Source organism: Lissotriton helveticus, chromosome 9 (genome assembly GCF_964261635.1).
Source record: "Lissotriton helveticus chromosome 9, aLisHel1.1, whole genome shotgun sequence".
Taxonomy (NCBI): Eukaryota; Metazoa; Chordata; class Amphibia; order Caudata; family Salamandridae; genus Lissotriton; species Lissotriton helveticus.
Genome location: NC_136070.1, coordinates 164116190 through 164134728, shown reverse-complemented (window position 1 = coordinate 164134728; position 18539 = coordinate 164116190).

The window sequence follows — 18539 nt, the reverse complement described above, 5'->3', positions numbered from 1 at the left end:
TAGATTTGCCAGCAAGGAGTCAGCCATCCTAGGTTCCGAGTGTTGATGAACTGTAGGCCATGATTCCCTGATTTTTGACGGTAGTATGGAAGGTACTACTGGTAGCGTTTTTTTAAGAATTACTTTAGCCTCTACATGATCTTGATATTCTTGATATTCTTTTTGGAAAGACTCCGGCATCCCTACTGATTTTGAACTTGTTTTTTTTTTGAGAAAGAAGGAAGGGATGGTATTAAAACTCTTCAAAAAGTTTATTTACAGTGAGTTGTCCTTAAGGTATTATCTCTAGTTTTTTGCAAGCTCTTGTGTACACCAATCTGCCAGAGCGTCAATTTTATTGCAGTCATATCTTTGTTCTTATATTATATTATGGGTCCCTTGACCAGGTCGGCTGGCACTGCTAGCACAGCCAGAGAGGTATGGCTCTAATGTGCTGATGCTCCAAGGCGCCGCTTATGCTACACCGAGATCTAAGTGCTGAGTTTCCACTCTCTGACGTACAGTACACAATTTCACAATTCCACACGCTCAGGCGATTGTATTTCTGGCTGCTGGCGCAGGACTCTGGGGCTGAGAAAGAGGTGGGAAGGCGAGCCCTGGTTGTGTCCAGCAGTCAGCGCGTTCATCTACAAAGATCTTAAATGCTCAGAGGTAACTACAGTTACATGCAACAGGCACCCTCTAGCTACTGCATGCCTCCAGTAGATCTCTTTAGCAAGGACAGAATTACAGTTGAAGATTTTATAGCGAGGGTGTGGCAGAATTGTAAAGGGGCTTAGACTGGATCCTAGGTCCTAGGTCCTTAGTTGCTTAATTGCTTGATCACTTGAGTACTTGGCAGCTTAGCAATTGGCTAGCCTGGGTGTTTGAGGTCTCAATGGCCTTGGAAGGCTTAAGAAGGTTAAAAATACATAAAATGCCTGGAGTGCTTAGAATGCAAGGTAAGAACAAAACAAAAACCAGGACGAAGCCACAAGGGAAGGGGGGAAAGCAGGCTTTTACAATATTTATGTTATCTGAGCCCGTCAGCCCAATCAGCCCCCATCTACCATTCCACCTCTGCACTGCTCTGCTCCACTTCAGGCCACTCAGTCCACCTTTGACTTGACTGCTCTCTCTCTGCAGTTCTATGCAGCAACGGCCGCTATGGTAATCGTGTTCCCTCAGCCCGCGGCTCACACAGGCTCCTTCCGGGCTACTTTTTCGGCGAATATCAGCAGTTTTCGGCCGATGAGATTTTTCAATGGGCAATGGACAATGGGTGACTGCAGCTCCGGCTGCAGCTGCGGCTCCTCCTCCATGTTGCAGTGAGTCACGTCAGGATTGTCAGGCAAGGGCAAACCTCACAACCTCATGGGATCAATCCAGACCGAACTGCCAAGAAAGGTCCTCCCTGGACCGGAAACAAGCTACCTGAGACCGGTTTCTTGGCATCACCCCTCATCAGCCAGGCTAGCTGGAATCCAGTGCGCAGTGAGCATGGGACCAACTTCTGGGCATACCCTTAAAACTTAGGGCAACAAAAGCAAAAGGAACAAATGATGGATGGAATACTAAACAATACAAACATTCACCCCCAGTCACAAAGATCTGGGATTAATTCTTTGTTCTTTTGCTCACCACGGCACCCCAGTTAAGACCAAGCTATATGTAAATCAGTCTTGACCCTGTGACTCATGGGAACAGTCCAGCCAGAACTGCCAAGCCAGGTCCTCCCGCACAGGAAACAAGCACCTTTGGACCAGTTTTGGGGCATAACCCCTCATCAGCCAGGATAGCTTGAATCCAGTGGCGCAGAGAGCAAGAGACACACGTCTTGGCATCTACATTCAACCCTTAGCAGCAGTACTCAGGAGAAGAGGATTACCTGTGGTATCTTATGCAGATGATACACAATTGGTGGTGGCACTCCGCGAAGGATGTGCTTAAGTTTTACGTTCAATGTAGATCTAACAGCTATCGCAGACTGGTTGACAGCCAGTTGCTTTCAACTGAATGCTAGCAAATCTGAGATCTTTTGTTGGGGAAGATACTCAACTGTGGAGTGAGCATTGGTGGCCATCCACTCTGTGCTGTCTGCCTGTCCCTAAACCGATAGTAAAAAATCTGGGAGTATGGGTAGACTCCACTCTTACTTTTCAGGCCCAAACCAAAGCGGCAGTTGGTACCTGCTTTGGGCTCCTACGTGGGCTTAAACTACTGTTGGGATTCTTTGACCCCACCATCAGGCAGGTTACCGTACAGCCTACCATACTATCCAGGCTGGACTATGCGAGCTCCCTATATTTGGGGACCAATAGAGCTGAGATTCTCTGCCTACAAAGGGCACAAAACGCTGCGGCTTGGACTCTGATCAGCCTGCCGAGAATCTGTCCTACAACCAATGCTATCCGCAGACTGCATTGGTTGCTGGTGGCGAACCGTATCGAGTTCAAAACTCTCTGTATCGCCCATAGAATTCTGAATCATCATTCCCCTGATATTCTGGCCATCTTCTTTCGCCCTACACACCAGCCGCCAGCTATGCTCGATGAGCCAGCACCTGGCGGTTATCCCCCAGGTAAGGAAAGTCCGGGCTGGAGGGCACTCTATTCACGTTCTCGCTCCGAAGCTCTGGAACTCTCTCCCTGTGAGTATAAGAAGCATCCAAAACCATGTGCTGTTCCGTAAAGCCATTACAACTCTTCTCTTTCCTGCATAATTGGTCTTCTGTGCTTCTCTCACAGTGCCTATAACAGTTTGCAGTTTTAGCGCTAGGACATCCCTTTGCTGGGGCAGATCCGCGCTCTACAAAACTTATAACACATAATAACGACATCAGCCAGGATAGATTGACTCCAGTGGGATGGAGAGCACCCGAAACCAGTCCTAGGATGCTTCTTTCCAGTCCAGGGAGGACCTGGCTTGGCAGTTCGGGTTGGACTGTTCCCATTGGGCACAGGGTCAAAACTGATTTGCATATGGCTGGGTTCAAACTAGAATGGCATGGTGAGCAAACAAACAATGGATTTAGGCCCAGATCTCTGTGCTAGGGTGAATGTATAACATTGTTCTGCATTCTGTCCTTCAATTGTTCTTTTTGCATTTGTCAGCCCGAGTGAGACGGGTATGCCCAGACGTGGGACCTGTGAACTCCATGCCACTGGAGTCAAACTACCCTGGCTGATGAGGGATGAAACCCCAAAACCAGTCCAAGGATGTGGCCTAGCAGTTCGGGCTGGACTGTTTCTATTGTGTAACGGGTCAAGACGGATTTGCATATAGCTGGGTTCAAACTGGAGTGGCATGGCGAACAAAGCTTTGATGGATTTTGGCCCAGATCTCTGTACCGGGGTGAATGTACAACATTGTTCTGCATACTGTCCATCAATTCCTCTTTTTGCATTTGTCACCCCGAGTGGGACGGATATGCCCAGACGTGGGTCCTGTGCTCTCCATGCCACTGGAATCAAGCTATCCTGGCTGATGAGGGGTGAAACCATCATTGACACTTACTTCTCAATAGCACATTGTGACCGTCAATGGCAATCATGCGACAGTAGAAGATGTCTAAATGCTTTGCATGTGTGAATAAAACATATTTGCAGGTTACAGGTTGTACTTGTACAATGTCATGTTACATTTCCCTGTGATTTCAGATGTGATTTGCCAGGTTGTGCACATTTGCTGAACCATTTGTGTCCTGTGTTCAAATGTGGTGGGGGTGCTGTTTGTACCGGGATTTTGTCAATGTCGACGTGCACTCCTGCTTATGTGCGTATGCTGCACGGTGTGTGCGTTGCTCCTGCGCCTCTGATTTGTCTACCACTGGTCTCTTTCATGCCGTGTGCCTGTCAGTTCAATTCTACCACAGTGCTTGGATCTTGTGGTGTACATGTTGTCCTCTGCAGTTGGCCAGGGTGCATCCGTGGTACTCCGCTGTTGATGAATGTTGTTCTGTGGCATTTTCTGTATGCTGTTCTTGTGCTTTTCCCCGCATTGCGCATGAGTATTGCCGCCCTCATGCTGGTTGTCACTGTTATCGTGCTTTTGCCCTTCGCAGGTTTTTTCGTGTTGGGTTTGTCTTTTTATCTCCGTTGTGGTGGTTGTGTCGTGGGCATTGGCTATCTATCGCATGCTACTGCTGTGTTGTGAATTCCACGTTGTCACATATTTGTTTTCCCGCGATGTTGAAAGTTCCATTACGCTACTCTTGCGGTAGTTATCAAATGTTCTTGTGAATATACCTCTGAGAGTAGCTGTTCTGTTGATGTAATTTGGAGCATAGCTCACAAGTAATGCTCTTTCCCTAATACATACGATTCTGACGAAGCATCGATGCACATTCACAGCTGTAAACACTTGACAAGTATTCCGTTAAGACTATTACGGTGACTGTTTAAATTCTGTCTCAAGTCTTTTATGAAGTGAAGAGGAAGATTTTTTTAATTTAACCAATACGATTTGCAGCCTTACAATGGTTGGAGACACATTGTGGGTTAATTGTTTCAGTGTAAGTACTGTCCTTGTCTTGTATTGTACGAACGAAACAATACAGGGATATTCACAAAGGCATTTTGGAGCACTTAACTAAGTCTTCCTGTAGTACTCTTTAGATAGTCTAACACTCCTTTCAGAATTGCCACCCAAACAATCCTAAACTGCAATAAAACTAGAATATTCAGAGAATAAGCATGTAAGAGTAGTGCAAATAGAAACGAGTGTGCCCTCTTAGTACTTTTACTAATGTCGAGTAAAGCATTCAGAACGTATTCACAAACAGATGTAGGGGTATGTAAAAGAATACTCCTGGAGTACTACTTCCCTTTTTAGGTCTCGCTGGCGTTGCAGCGCGAAGCGCTACCGCCAACGAGACTTATAGTCACCGTGTTTGCCTCCAAGGGAGACAGACCTGGAGACAGACCTGTGCCCGAGCCGATTGTAGTATGGGCACGAGCCGATTCAGGTCTGTGAACACCCTTTGCAGGGCCGCCACTGGCAGGAGCCGCAGGGAACGTCAACGTGCACGCTCACGGCGTCACGCTCATGCCCTCCCGCGTCTCTCAGGCTGTTCTCCGTCTCTCAGGCTGTTCTCCGCTCCAGGCCGACTTCTTTGAGGATAAACCTATTTCTTTTTGCCTATCACGGTAAACTTCTCTTGTCTCCGATTGAAGGTGCGGACAACGAGTCACAGACATACAAATGACGCGATGCAGTGCGTGAGGGTGCAAACTATAATGGGACGCGGGCGGGGCACCTCCTTCAGTGGGCGGAGCGTGTGATGCAATAGTAGTAACGGACTCTGCAAGATTGCTGAGAAATTAAGAGGTGAGGCTTGTTTGTTTTAGCATATCTGTGTAGCGCTTGCGCTTTGGAGGTCTGTTTCTGCTCCCTTCTAGAAACGATGTGCGCTTCTTCGCATGTGTGTTTGTTCGAGCTTCGAAGACCTCTGCCTACACCCGGTACCATGCAGCGCGCAGCACGAGTGCGCCTCCTGAGCGGCACCTGGCTAACTCCACCTATAGACTTCCTACAAACCAGTTGGGTTTCGACCGGTTGTCTTACATAGTGATTGGATCTATAAGTGATGTCAGAAAAAAAGACTGTGGACAGAAGGTGCGGGGAAGGGCGGGTGGGTCTTGACTTTCACTCATGTGCCCTGCGTTGTCCGGAATGGAAAGTTTAACGTGTTTCAAAATGTAGGAACACCTGTTGCCTAGTTAAAACAAACCCATGGAGGCAGGTGAGAATTAATCCTCATGAGGGCATGTGTTATTTGATTTGTTTGCCGCGTGATGTCAGAGCTGCTAGGTAAATGTGTGTCTTTGGGTGAGTTTTTTGCTTTGCGTGGAACAAACGAGGTTTGAGCTATATGGAAGGTCGGTTAAAAAAAGTAAATCCGGTACACGCTATTATTGTCTTTCTTGGGAAATTAAAACGTTAAAAATTAAGTTTCATACAATTAACCTCCCCCCAATAACTTCACATATATCCGTATCTCCTATGTATTATTAGGGCGGCCATAGTGCTGGTAGCGCCCAGTGAAATCATTTTTGTTTCCTTCCCCTCCGAAAATGGACTCCCTCACCACCACGCTCCTCCTGGTCCTGTTGTCTCTCTAAAATGCATTAATTATGTTTTATAGCGCTACTACCAGTGTAGTGTCGGAGCACTTTACTTCACACACATTATACAGAGCCAATGAATCATGCACGCGTGAATCAGTATATAGGAAATTGTGCATAAGACCATGAGGATTACATGTCATTAATACTAGTAGGCAGTGTATTCTAATAATGTTTGGTCTGGGGATTCAAACTCAGGATTTAAAATTTACTACGGTGGCTGGTGTTGACTTTACTAATAAGGTTGTATTTCTACTCGAACGAACTCTTTTTAGCAACATTAAGATAATGAGAGACTAGGGGAAAACATAACATTCCAAACGGTATACAACGTTTACAACGCAATTTTTACAACGCACTACCATTACAACGAAACTTTCACAATGCAACATCCATTACAACGCATACATTTACAACGCAGTCATTACAACACATGACACTACAACGCACACCACTACAATGCATACCATTACAACGCAGTCATTACAACGCATACTATTACAACGCAAAATTTACCATCCAACATTTACCCTACTGTTGCACCCCCTGGAGTTAGAATAGTAATTGTAACCCCTACACTTTCCAAAACTTTCCCTACTGTTGCACCCCCTGGAGTTAGAATAGTAATTTTAACCCCTACACTATCCAAGACTTACCTTATATGCAATGTAATGTAATGCGTTGTAATGGTATGCGTTGTAAATGTAGTATGCGTTGTAGTGGAATGCGTTGTAAAGGTATTTTTTAAGAATTTGTTGTAATGGTATGCGTTGTAATGGTGTGCGTTGTAATGGATGTTGCGGTGTAAAAAATGCATTGTAAAGGTATGCATTGTAAAAGTGTGCGTTGTAACGCAATACATCCATTCCAAACTATCCCATTCAGTCTGCATGCAGCGCTTCGATGCCCGTTCGTAATAGACTGTGCTATATTATGGTTGTAACTTATGAACTGCAAGTATCAAAAGAATCTCTGTCAAAAACAGTAACTCACAAAGCTACCCACATAAAATACAGTTCAATGATATACATGGCACACGTACTTTGCAGCAGGCAAATTAGCCTTCTGCGCTACTTTATCATGAGTGTAAACTGCCACTAGACAAAAGTTTTCTGTACAGCAGGAATATTAATCATCAGAGTTATCTTGACATTTTTATTGCTACATGAAACCTATTGGAAACACAAGGAACTCTGCAGGTGCTTTTTAGGTCTCGCTGGCGTTGCAGTGCGAAGCGCTGCGCCAACGAGACTTATAGTCGCCGTGTTTGCCTCCAAGGGAGACAGACCTGGAGACAGACCTGTGCCCGAGCCGATTGTAGTAAGGGCACGAGCCGATTCAGGTCTGTGAACGCGCTTCTAGCTTTGCAGGGCCGCCACTGGCAGGAGCCGCAGAGAACGTCAACGTGCACGCTCACGGCGTCACGCTCATGCCCTCCCGCGTCTCTTAGGCTGTTCTCCGCTCCAGGCCGACTTGTTTGAGGATGACGTCGTGCCTGAACTGCATCCGCCTGTCCCACGGTCTCCGAGCAGGTGGATTTGGGGGTGCACCCACATATTCAGTATATGATGCCCCAGCTCGCCACGGTGGAGGAGGCCGCAGACGCAGTCCCGCCGGCGCAGGGTAAGTGATCTCAGCCATCGGGTCTCCATCAGGGGCTTCTTCTCTGAGCTGGAGGGGGGGAGTGGGGCTTGTTATTATTATTGCATCAAAGGCCATTATTTCCCCATGAAGTCTCGTGCATGTTCTGTGAATAGTATTCCTTTTGTAGTAATTTAACTGTGCTGTATTTTCGAATGTGTTCACGAGTTATGGAAAGAGCGCCAGTTTTCAGATTTATAAAAATGCAGAGTCTAAAATACATTTTTCCTGACTTCTTGTTTGGTGTGCTCAGGCCTCTAGTTTGTTCAGCTGATCTTAGCTATTATCTCTGTTGAATAAACCTGTATCTCAAGTTTGATTTGATTGTTGGTATTGAGCCTTCAAAATGTGCACCTTTTTTATGCCACAGACAGCGATAAGCCGCATTACAATTCACGGTTCTGTTGACGCTGAACGTCACTTTGTTACTGATGTAAAATTTTAAATAACTCTGGCTTTAACATCACACAGCTATTCTAGATCGATTTCAATATGTTACCTCTCTTCAAGAAAGCAAATTCAGTCTTTGCTATTTTACTTTGTGGTGAGAGGGCCGAACTGCAGAACCCTGTGCACTGCACATGCTATCGTGGAGTGTTTGCGGGTGTAATTTCATTTCATATTTTTATAGTGCCCTTCTTTCCAGATGTGCTTCTTTAGTTGGACGTTCTCCGTCCTCTGCGTGTGTGAATCAGGTACAAACGGCGCCACTATAAATTGAGTCCATTATGCAAAGGAGCAAGAACAGAGTACATGAAGGCCTTGCCTGGGAGTTTATTCTTTTGTATGTGACATTTCAGTACGCTTAAGGCATTTTGTAGCGGCAACTTCTTTGTTTATCCCAAGATGGTAATTCCTGCAAAAACATAATACCCCTGATTCTGGATCATCCCGTTCAGGCACCCTGTCAATCTAGTAGGTGCCTGTTGGGTACAAATAGATCTTGTAAAGTGTTAATTTATGTCACTATTTTAATTAAGTGGGTCTGCTCCACTCCCCGGTCAGCTTGTCTCACTCACACTAAAAGATTCTCTTTCAGGGGGTTACATATTGCACGTCCACCCTTTATGAGTGTTCATCTTCTGCCTGAGAACAATTTGGTGTGTGATGTGCACAGGCTCTGCATGTACCGAGAGACATTACATAAGCATGTATCACACAATTATAATATTTTAGATAGATGGTTGCCTAGGTGTCCATTTAATACCAATGCAGCAGTGGTACTCCCTAATTTCCTGAGTTTAAACCAGACATGGGGAACGCTGCACGTGATGTGTCCTTTCCGGTGTGATGGTCAGCTTCTTGTGTTTCTCGGAATATGGGACCCAAGTGTGTATGAAAGTAAGGGTGTGGAACAATAGTCGATTGTAAGTCATTAGACTGTACTTTTTCCTCGAAGTTTCAATCTCGTGGTGGTCATACGGAGGCATACAACACTGGGGTTCTGTTAGCACCGTGTACATCTTTCCACAACTTCTTGGACAGTTTGGCCTCAGAGAAACGCATGTTCATAGTTGTACAAGTGAAGAGTGTATCACTGGATGGGTCTAGTCTTCGGACTTTTCACCAAACACTGTCTCTGGGTTCTTACCTTTAGTATCAAAACACTGTCGAACTCTGGGAGCTTGTTTCAGTTTGTTCCTCTCTGAGATGTCTCTTTGGACACACTCTCCCGCACCTGCAAACCTGACCAGAAGGTATTGGAGCGCTTTACTGAGCAGTTCCAAAGTGGCAGCTCGCTGCGCTTTGCTCCTCAGCTCCGATTACCTGTAAAGGGTGTGCTTTCACCCCAGTTTAATGTTGCTCTCGCTCATTTGCTTTTCTCCCCCTGCCGCCACATTGCTCTATTGTTTGCTTCCCAAGCCCTCCATGCCCTTTCCCTCACCACACCACGACATCATTTTTGCTTCCCCACTCACGAACCCTCAGTTTTGCTTCCCCACACCCTCCCCGTCTGTGTTCCTTCTGCTACCTTCTGTATGAAACACACACACTTTTAAACAATCATCTGCAATGCAATAGGTCTTGCATTTGCAAGAGTTTAAACTATTGGCATTGTAACTTACAATGCCTTTTATTTATGTTTTAAAAACCAAAACATAAATAAAAGGCATTGTCATTTACAATGCCAATAGCTCAAATTTGCGTGAATGCGAGACCTATTGCATTGCAAATGCTTGTTCATAACTGCTTTTGGGAAGCCTCACCTTCATGTATAGTAGAAAAAGGTGTGTACAAGAATGCTAATCCGCATGAAAATACCAGTGTTATTCATATTCATTAGATGAAAAGGCAACATATTAAGAACACGCTCCAATGCTCCTACCATGAACAATGGAAGATGTATATATTTGTTTTAACAGGAGTAAAAAAAGTACTGCACCTGTAATGCATAATTTATATTCTTAACGACATCACTAAGGGCAGACAAAATATAGGTAAACATACATAGTATGAAAGTCTTCAACGAGAAATGAGATGAGGCTGTAAATACAAATATTCACATAACCTAATAAAGAGTTGCTATTCGTTTCAAATTTAACACCTCAAAAGAATATGTTTAACAAATGCACGTCTTTTGTCTGCTGCCCTTTCCAGAATCCACAATAGATTGAAATGAGAGAGGTGCAGGAACAAACATGAACAGCAAACAGCAGTGTAATCATCACCATGGCCTTGAGATATGTGAATACCTGAAAACAGGTACCATCCCAGGTATATTCACATATGGCACTGCTAGAACTATCACACTAATTTATGAAACTGGTATACTGGTAGAGTCATTGAACACTCTTACGTCCTTAAACTGTGATTATGATGGCAAACAAAGGTCACTTTATGATGGGGGAGGGCGATTATGGGCTAATACAAACAAATTGCAACAAATTATATTAATTAGCACACATTACTTGAACCACACACCATATTATAATATTATTACAATGTTACACTTTACATTATATCTCTGTCCTGCATTTTCAACCAGTAAGACTTGTAATACAAGCAAACAACAAACAACAGCAGGTAATGCAGTCATTCTCCCATATGTGATTATGGTTGTACTTGCGGTGTTTTCTGGTTTAGGAGAATATTGAAGCTTTATTCAGAGTCGATCTGGGGGCAAAGTAACATACCAAACTAATTCAAAACTCATTGGTAAGACATGAGCTCCCTTCCCCCAGTAAAGGCAGAGCAGAGGGTGCAGCAAACTAGGGGGCATATTTACAACCCTTGCGCCACCAGGTCCTAAGATTTTGAGATGCTCCAGTGGCACAGTGTGCTGGCCCATATTTACAAGACCACGCAAAGCCACCCCGAGTGGATTTTCATGGCCTTGTAAATATGATCCCCTTTCACGCATTACTCTGCATGAAAGGGAGTTTCCATGGGTGTTGCTGTGGGTGTTCCCACACAACACCTATGGATTCAGACACATTCCCAGATTTGCAAGGTTTTTGTAAACCTGGGAGTGTGTCAGATTCTAATGTCTCCCCAGAGTAAGTGTAAAAGTGGCACAACTAGGAGAAATACATTTATTTCTGCTTAGTTTCTTCCTCTGTGTGTGCTGCATTCTTCAGCACACATAGCAGGAAATCATCATTAATGATTGTTTTTGTGCAGTAAGGTGTCCCTTCCTGCACAAAAACAATCATTACTTCAACGCAGGCACTCTTGCACTGTGGTGAAAGGGTGCCTGCATTTGCGCTAGGCAGCATATTGTGGGGTAGCGCAGAGGAAAACACAGTGATGCCTCGTATTGTTGTAAATATGACGCATCTCTGCACTTTCCTAACGACACAGCTCGATGCAGCAAGATGTCTCATTATCTTGTAAATATGCCCACAGGAGCCACCAACTGATAACCCAATTCCTGTAACTTCCAGATTCCTATATCTTAAACCCTACAATGTAAAGATCTCCAGGACAAGAACTCAATCAAGGTCAGTGTCTACAAAGGCAGATGGAGGGAATGTGTAAATTGGGAAATCAGTCAACATCGAAAAAAAGATTTTTTAGAGAAAAAATGGGCTGCACTGTACAGAGATTCACGTAAGGTAGGACAACCCTGTCACAAGAAAAAAAAGTCTACACCACCAGTTAGGAAAGTAATGGCTCACTGCTGATTTCACATTATTATTGGTGGGTGCCGCTATCAAAGAAGAGATGGGACTGCTTTCTATACAAAAAGAGATGATAAAAGGTGAGGGAGTAGCTAAAAGTGAATACAAAGGAATCGAGACAAGTCTGCAGGGGCAAACACATATGCAAGATTAGCGGAGGTGTTAGGCCAGTTTATAAACATCTTGGTCCTCAAACACTTTTCATTTATAGAGGTTCAGGAAGAATATGACCTCGGTGTATATGGAGTAAGCTGTCTTCGGTCCTTTGCAACTTGCCTATACTGTACTATTGCACAAGGTATTACAAATATTAGGGGAAATACAATCTAGCTCCACCTACATGTGCTTTATGTTGAACTCACTGAACAACACAACACGCCACTTTTCCAAATGGTGTCTCTCAAATGGCGCCATGTTCCTACTGCTATGTCCCCTAACATTGCACTGTACCTAAACTGGTCTTAAACCTTCTCCCTTGAACTGGGTCTGGAGAGTTTATCCACATCTGGGTCAATAGTTAAGAACAGTATCCTCAGAAGACCAACTTTCCATCATTAACTCAGGGCCTGAGTAGGATGGCGGGCGGACACCCTAAATGAGATGGTGACCACCTGACATAGTGTCCAGGTCCCACAGGCCAAATTAAAATGCGACCGCCACTGTGGCGGTCGCATTGTATGTTTTCCATTGCGAGTTTTGTATTTCCCTGCATTCCTTGGCAGACACCATGCAGTGCCTGCCACATGGTGCGGGGAAATATAGGGGGGGGGCACTACAGGTGCCCCCAAGTGTAAAACCAAAGAGCCCTGGGGAAATGGGGGCCGGCTAAGGGCCCCCAAAGTCCATCACCACCAGGATTTCCATGGCAGATGTACTGTTATGGAATGTCTTCGGTCCCGTGCAACCTGGTGGCTATACTGTACTATTGCACAAGGTATTACAAATATTTGGGGAAATACAATCTAGCTACACCTACATGTGCTTCATGTTGCAATCACTGAACAACACAGCACGCCACTTTTCCAAATGGTGTCTCTCAAATGGCGCCAAGTTCCTACTGCTATGTCCCCTAACATTGCACAGTACCTAAACTGGTCTTAAACCTTCTCCCTTGAACTGGGTCTGGAGAGTTTATCCACATCTGGGTCAATAGTTAAGAACAGTATCCTCAGAAGACCAACTTTCCATCAATAACTGAGGGCCTGATTAGGATGGCGGGCGGACACCCTAAAGGAGATGGGGACCACCTGACATAGTGTCGGGGTCCCACAGGCCAAATTAAAATGCGACCGCCACTGTGGGGGTCGCATTGTATGTTTTCCATTGCGAGTTTTGTATTTCCCTGCACTCCTTGACAGACACCATGCAGTGCCTGCCACATGGTGCAGGAAAATATAGGGGGGCACTACAGGTGCCCCCCAAGTGCAAAACCAAAGAGCCCTGGGGAAATGGGGGCTGGCTAAGGGCCCCCAAAGTCCATCACCGCCAGCATTTCCATGGCAGATGAACCGTTATGGAAAGGCTGGCAGGGATGGACCATCATAATATGACCAGCGGTGCCTGACAGGCATCAACACCATTCTGGGCAAAGTAGCTGCTCTGACAGGCAGTCGGAAAAGGACCACCTGTCGGAAGTGTGGTGGTTGGTCTTTCCAACCCCCTTGTTTCCGCCCGCCAAAGTAATCTGGCGGGGGGGAAAACAGCAGTACGATGGTGGTGAACCTGCCACCGCAGCCTGCCGATGGCGGGTTCACCGCCATCGTAATCAGCCCTTAAGTATCGAGAGCCCTGGTTAATAGGGATCCTTAGCGGTCACATTGTTTTTAATTTAATAAAGGGAAAGTTTGATGTGCTGTTATTAGCTCTTTTTTCTGATAGGTCTATCACCCAACGTTTCATGTTTACAGTTGGGGCTGGTGATTTAAAAATGATGGTGTGTAAAAGTCGGTCATGGATTGTTTTAGTATAAAAGGGTTTTCAGGGATGGTTCCCTGCAGGAATATTTTTGAAAAGAGAGTGGCAAATGATGCATTTAAAAGCAAATTTACGAAGAATGTAGTGAGAAAGAAACAAGGTATAAAGCAATTGTGCTCAATCCTGACTTGTAGCACCTCTACTCTTCCACACATAGTGCTCCAAAATGGACATCAATATCAGCACACAGAAGCGTTTGCTGTTCCTGTACTGGAAACCTCACACAGATCTGTCAATTTGCCTCTGTCCTTTCAGGCTGTACTACACACATTCTAGTAAAGAGGTTTTTGCACAACTTGACAAATGACCCCAGATCCTAACCTGCACCACCCTTTATGTTGCAGTACTGGGACCCAAACAGAGTTCCTCCAATGTATATCAGTCTTGGCCAGTAGCAGCCTGTGCTCTTCAAGTAAAGGGAAAAGTACATCACACAGCTCAGCTAATGTCCTGCTGTCCGGATAAGGGCAAAATGGTTTGGCATGTTCGTCAGCACAAGAGGTTGGCAAGTGGTTCACTTACTGCCCTTGCTTGGGAGAACTGGTCAGGTGAAGGATAGCTGACCTGACCCATGTGTAAGACAACTAGACGTGTACACAGGGCAATGGTGAGGGTGCAGGGTTGTGTCCCCCCATGGGATTCATACCTTCTATGGTGAAAGAGGAGGCCCTTGTTCCAGCACGGCAAGTATCAGTACCAATCTGGTAATCCTTATGAGGTGAATAACACAGATCGCAACGTTGACGATATGAAACAATACTTTAATCAAGCTCTTCACAGCAACACCAGGAGTCAACTGGCAAACTGGTAAAGAACAACCTCCGGTGGAACATTGAACATCCAATGTTCCACACAGAACTCAAGTGTGACACAGAGCTTACATAGATAATGAGATTACTACAACAGCTCCTTTTTTCCCAACCAGAACATAATAGAAATAAAAAAAGTTTTGCATGGACAAATGACATATTAATAATAAGATGAACAAACATCACCTTCCCCTTTTCCCTGTATTAACCCCCCACCCCCAAAAAAAGAAATATTAGCAAATATAAACCTCATTGGTATCTTAACTCCTTCACCGCTCGCGGTATTCCCCCGCTGTGCTGGGAGACAGGGGGCGCGTACAGCGCCCCCATGCTCATGACGAGGTCAGCTCGCCATGAGCCACGGCGCTCCGGTGCTCATGACGAGCTGAGCTTGTCATGACCGCGCCTGTTCCAATGGAACGTTCAGCACAGCAGGGGAATCAGCCCAGTGTGCGAGCGTTCCACGGAACGGGCGCGGTCATGACGAGCTCAGCTCGTCATGAGCACCGGAGCACCGTTGCTCATGACAAGCTGAGCTCGTCATGAGCATCCAAAAGGTTAAAGGTTTACTGATGACACGTTTTTGATGCTCTCTATTCACGAAAGGAATGGATTCCCTTTGACACACCTCACATTCACCACATTCATCAAATGTGTCTTTGTGATCAACCTTCACAACTCTTGAACTATTGCACCATTGATTACCTTTCACCCTGAAGGAATGTCTACTTATCACCTGGGGATTGTAGGAAAGGTGGAGGTGGATTTACTGATTGCATATTGTTGAGACCCAACACAATTTGACGTGTGCAGAGCAAACCTGAAACAAAATAAAAGAAAATAATAAAGCAGGAAAATTGCTCTTCAGTGGGGTCTAGCCACCCAACAAAAATGACTGAGATTTCAAGCAAACACTGAATAAGCAACATTTGCCTCAAAATAATACAGGTCAAATTTGAACTGTAGAGGTATAACAACTCCTTATTGAAAAATACACAAACCGTAGATTACATGATTTTGTAGATCGCTGAAACGCACCACAGAAACAAATGTGTGTGTAACTGCCAGCATTGAATTAGTATAGGTGTCACTGCAAGTACTGATTTTCAAACATGCGCTCCAGACTCCAATTCCGTCAATGCCTTGACTGCCAGCACTGACTTAGTGTGTGTGTCACAGCAAACACTGAACTTCAAACATGCTCTCCAGGCTTCAGCTCCGTCAACACTTGACCTCACACTGAACTCTGGAGGTGATCATGGAACAACAACACCCCAGAGCACTTGTTCTGGAAGAACACAAAATGTACTCTTCAGTTGCGTACAGGATATGAAGCATGCGCATGGGATGGGAAATACCGTGTGTGTATCACTGAAGCGATAAGATTCAAATGATACTTGCTCGCTTCCCACAATGCCTGCTTCCATGAGGTACAGTGAATGGGTGATGTGTACACAGAGATCCAGTTTGTGCGTATCACAGAAGAAGGCCATCTTCTGTGACACGCTGGCTTCGACCTCAGAGACCGCTGCCAGGACACACATCGATAACTTCAATACTCCTTGGAAAATGTATGGGAAGCTATCGCTGCGTACCAAGCTCTGCTCATCGGGTTAAATGTCCAAACTGTGAGGTAAGGCACACAGCGCTCCCTCATCTAGAAAAAAAGTAATACCTCACACCTTAGCATGCCTTTCGGAAACACAAAAGTCACAACTTCTTTTGTTCTTCGATACAAAAAACTAGTGTGACGCTCTCACTCCGGTTGTGTACCAGGCTGTACACATTCTTAAACCTAGCGCTAAGGTCCCAACTTTCTAAACTCATAGTTGGCAAGTTCCAGCCGCTCTTTATCTTCCTCTGATAGTCTGAAAACCGTGTGTTGCCAAAATTGAGGTGAATAACACAGATCAAAATGCTGAAGATATGAAGAGATACTTTAGTCCATCTTGTCACAGCAACACCAGGAGGCAACTGCCAAACTGGTAAAGATCATTCCAACAATCTCAGGTGGAACATTGAACATCCAATATTCCACAAAGAACTCATATGTGACACAGATCTCACATAGACTATGAGATTACTACACATTGGATACTGAAGCTCTTTACCATATCAACAGAGGCCACACAATCGCTTCTCTGTTATCTGCTTCTGTGTGGAAATTCGCTCTTCTAAATCACAGCAGGACAGGTGTTTCTGCCTTCAGCTTTACTCGTTGCATGAACCCCATTCCAAATTTACTGATCCCAAATCCATTTCAAGATTGCAGCCCAGAACAGATTAGCAGGTCCCACCGTACCTCAGCCAAGGCACAGGAGTAGCATATAAAACTCCCTGCCTGGTGATTGTCTCCTCCTTTAACTCCCACCATCATCAACAACACCCTCCCATTGCACAGAAGGCCTAGAAAACATTTAGTGCCTGCCTAAAGTAGGAGGTAAATGTGTGCAGTAAAGCGGTCGGAAGAGAGACTACCCTTAGGACTTCACCTGCTGAATTTCACCTGGTAAATGCTAGTGCACACTGTTACTGCCCATTCTTATCTCGTAATTGCATACTGCTCGTGAGGTGTTACAGCACGGTACTGGTTAAATTATGGGTATGAAGCTTGTGCTCCACCAATGTCGTGCAACTCTTAAGTGGGACCGTAAATGTATTATCTGTGGTGCTCTTTCTTTCTTTGTGAAATTGAGTATTTTAACCAACTGTAATGATAGGTTTTGTGGTTGTGACATCCTCCTCACCCATGTGGCCCCCTGGGCTCTCTTTCCAATGTGGTGAAGTCATCCACCTGGCCTGGGGGCCAAGTTCTTGGTGGGGTTGAGCCTCAGGTTCTCTGCCACCAATATGTTGAGTTTCACTGGTGCAACATGTTTCCAGCCTTAAGAGATCAGCGCACCCAACCGATGTAGCAAGTCTCAATAGATATGGTAAGCAGCACTAAGCAAGAGGGATGTACATACCCAAAGGAACGATTGAGTGGTGGAGGGGAAAAGGTGGATTTTGTAGGATTTGTTTTTACTCATGAGTGTGTGGGAGGTGGTGTAACCTTGAAGTACCGAGAGGATTAGACGCAGTGTCCAGGGGCAATGAAAGATGTCCTCAAATTGAGTGCTTTGGCAATGTGATGGCTGCATAGTACACTCCCAAGATCTTAGACTGGGTGCAGCTGCAGACTGACTTCTATCTGTGATGTGATGGCAAATGTCTGGATTGTGATTAGTGTCAGAAGTCAAGGTGCTACTAGTTGGTTATCATAGTAGACAGCGCAGAAGAAAAGATAATACTAGTAGGTCTTCATAGTAGGCATCGCCAGAGGCAAGGTGCTACTAGTTGGTCATTGAAGTAGGCATCTCAGATACAGTAGCATCTCGCGTCACTGTTATGTCCCAAACTAATAGTTTAAGCAAGCATTTGCAATGCAATAGGTCTCGCATTTATGTGAGTTTGAGCTATTGGCATTGTAAATGACAATGCCTTTTATTTATGTTTTGGTTTTATAACATAAATGAAAGGCATTGTCATTTACAATGTTAATAGCGTAAACACTCGCAAATGCGAGACCTATCGCACTCCAAATGCTTGTCTTTCTAGAAAGCAGAGCATGTGCTCACTTATATTGTATTACCCAATCCTAGGATTTGTGCGAAAGTGCCCATTCTCAATCTTCTTTGAATGCCAAACAAGCAAATATTAGATTTAAACTAGGAAAGGTGGCATAACTGACATATTATGATTTAGAGCACAGCCACGGGGAATTGAAGCGACCCACACCCACAAACCACGAGAAGAAGGCATGTGTTGGTGAAAGTGCTTGGAAGTTGCCTTGTTCGTTTTTAAACACACCAGCTTCTCAGCCTCAGCCCTCAAAGAAACTTTAGCTGTGT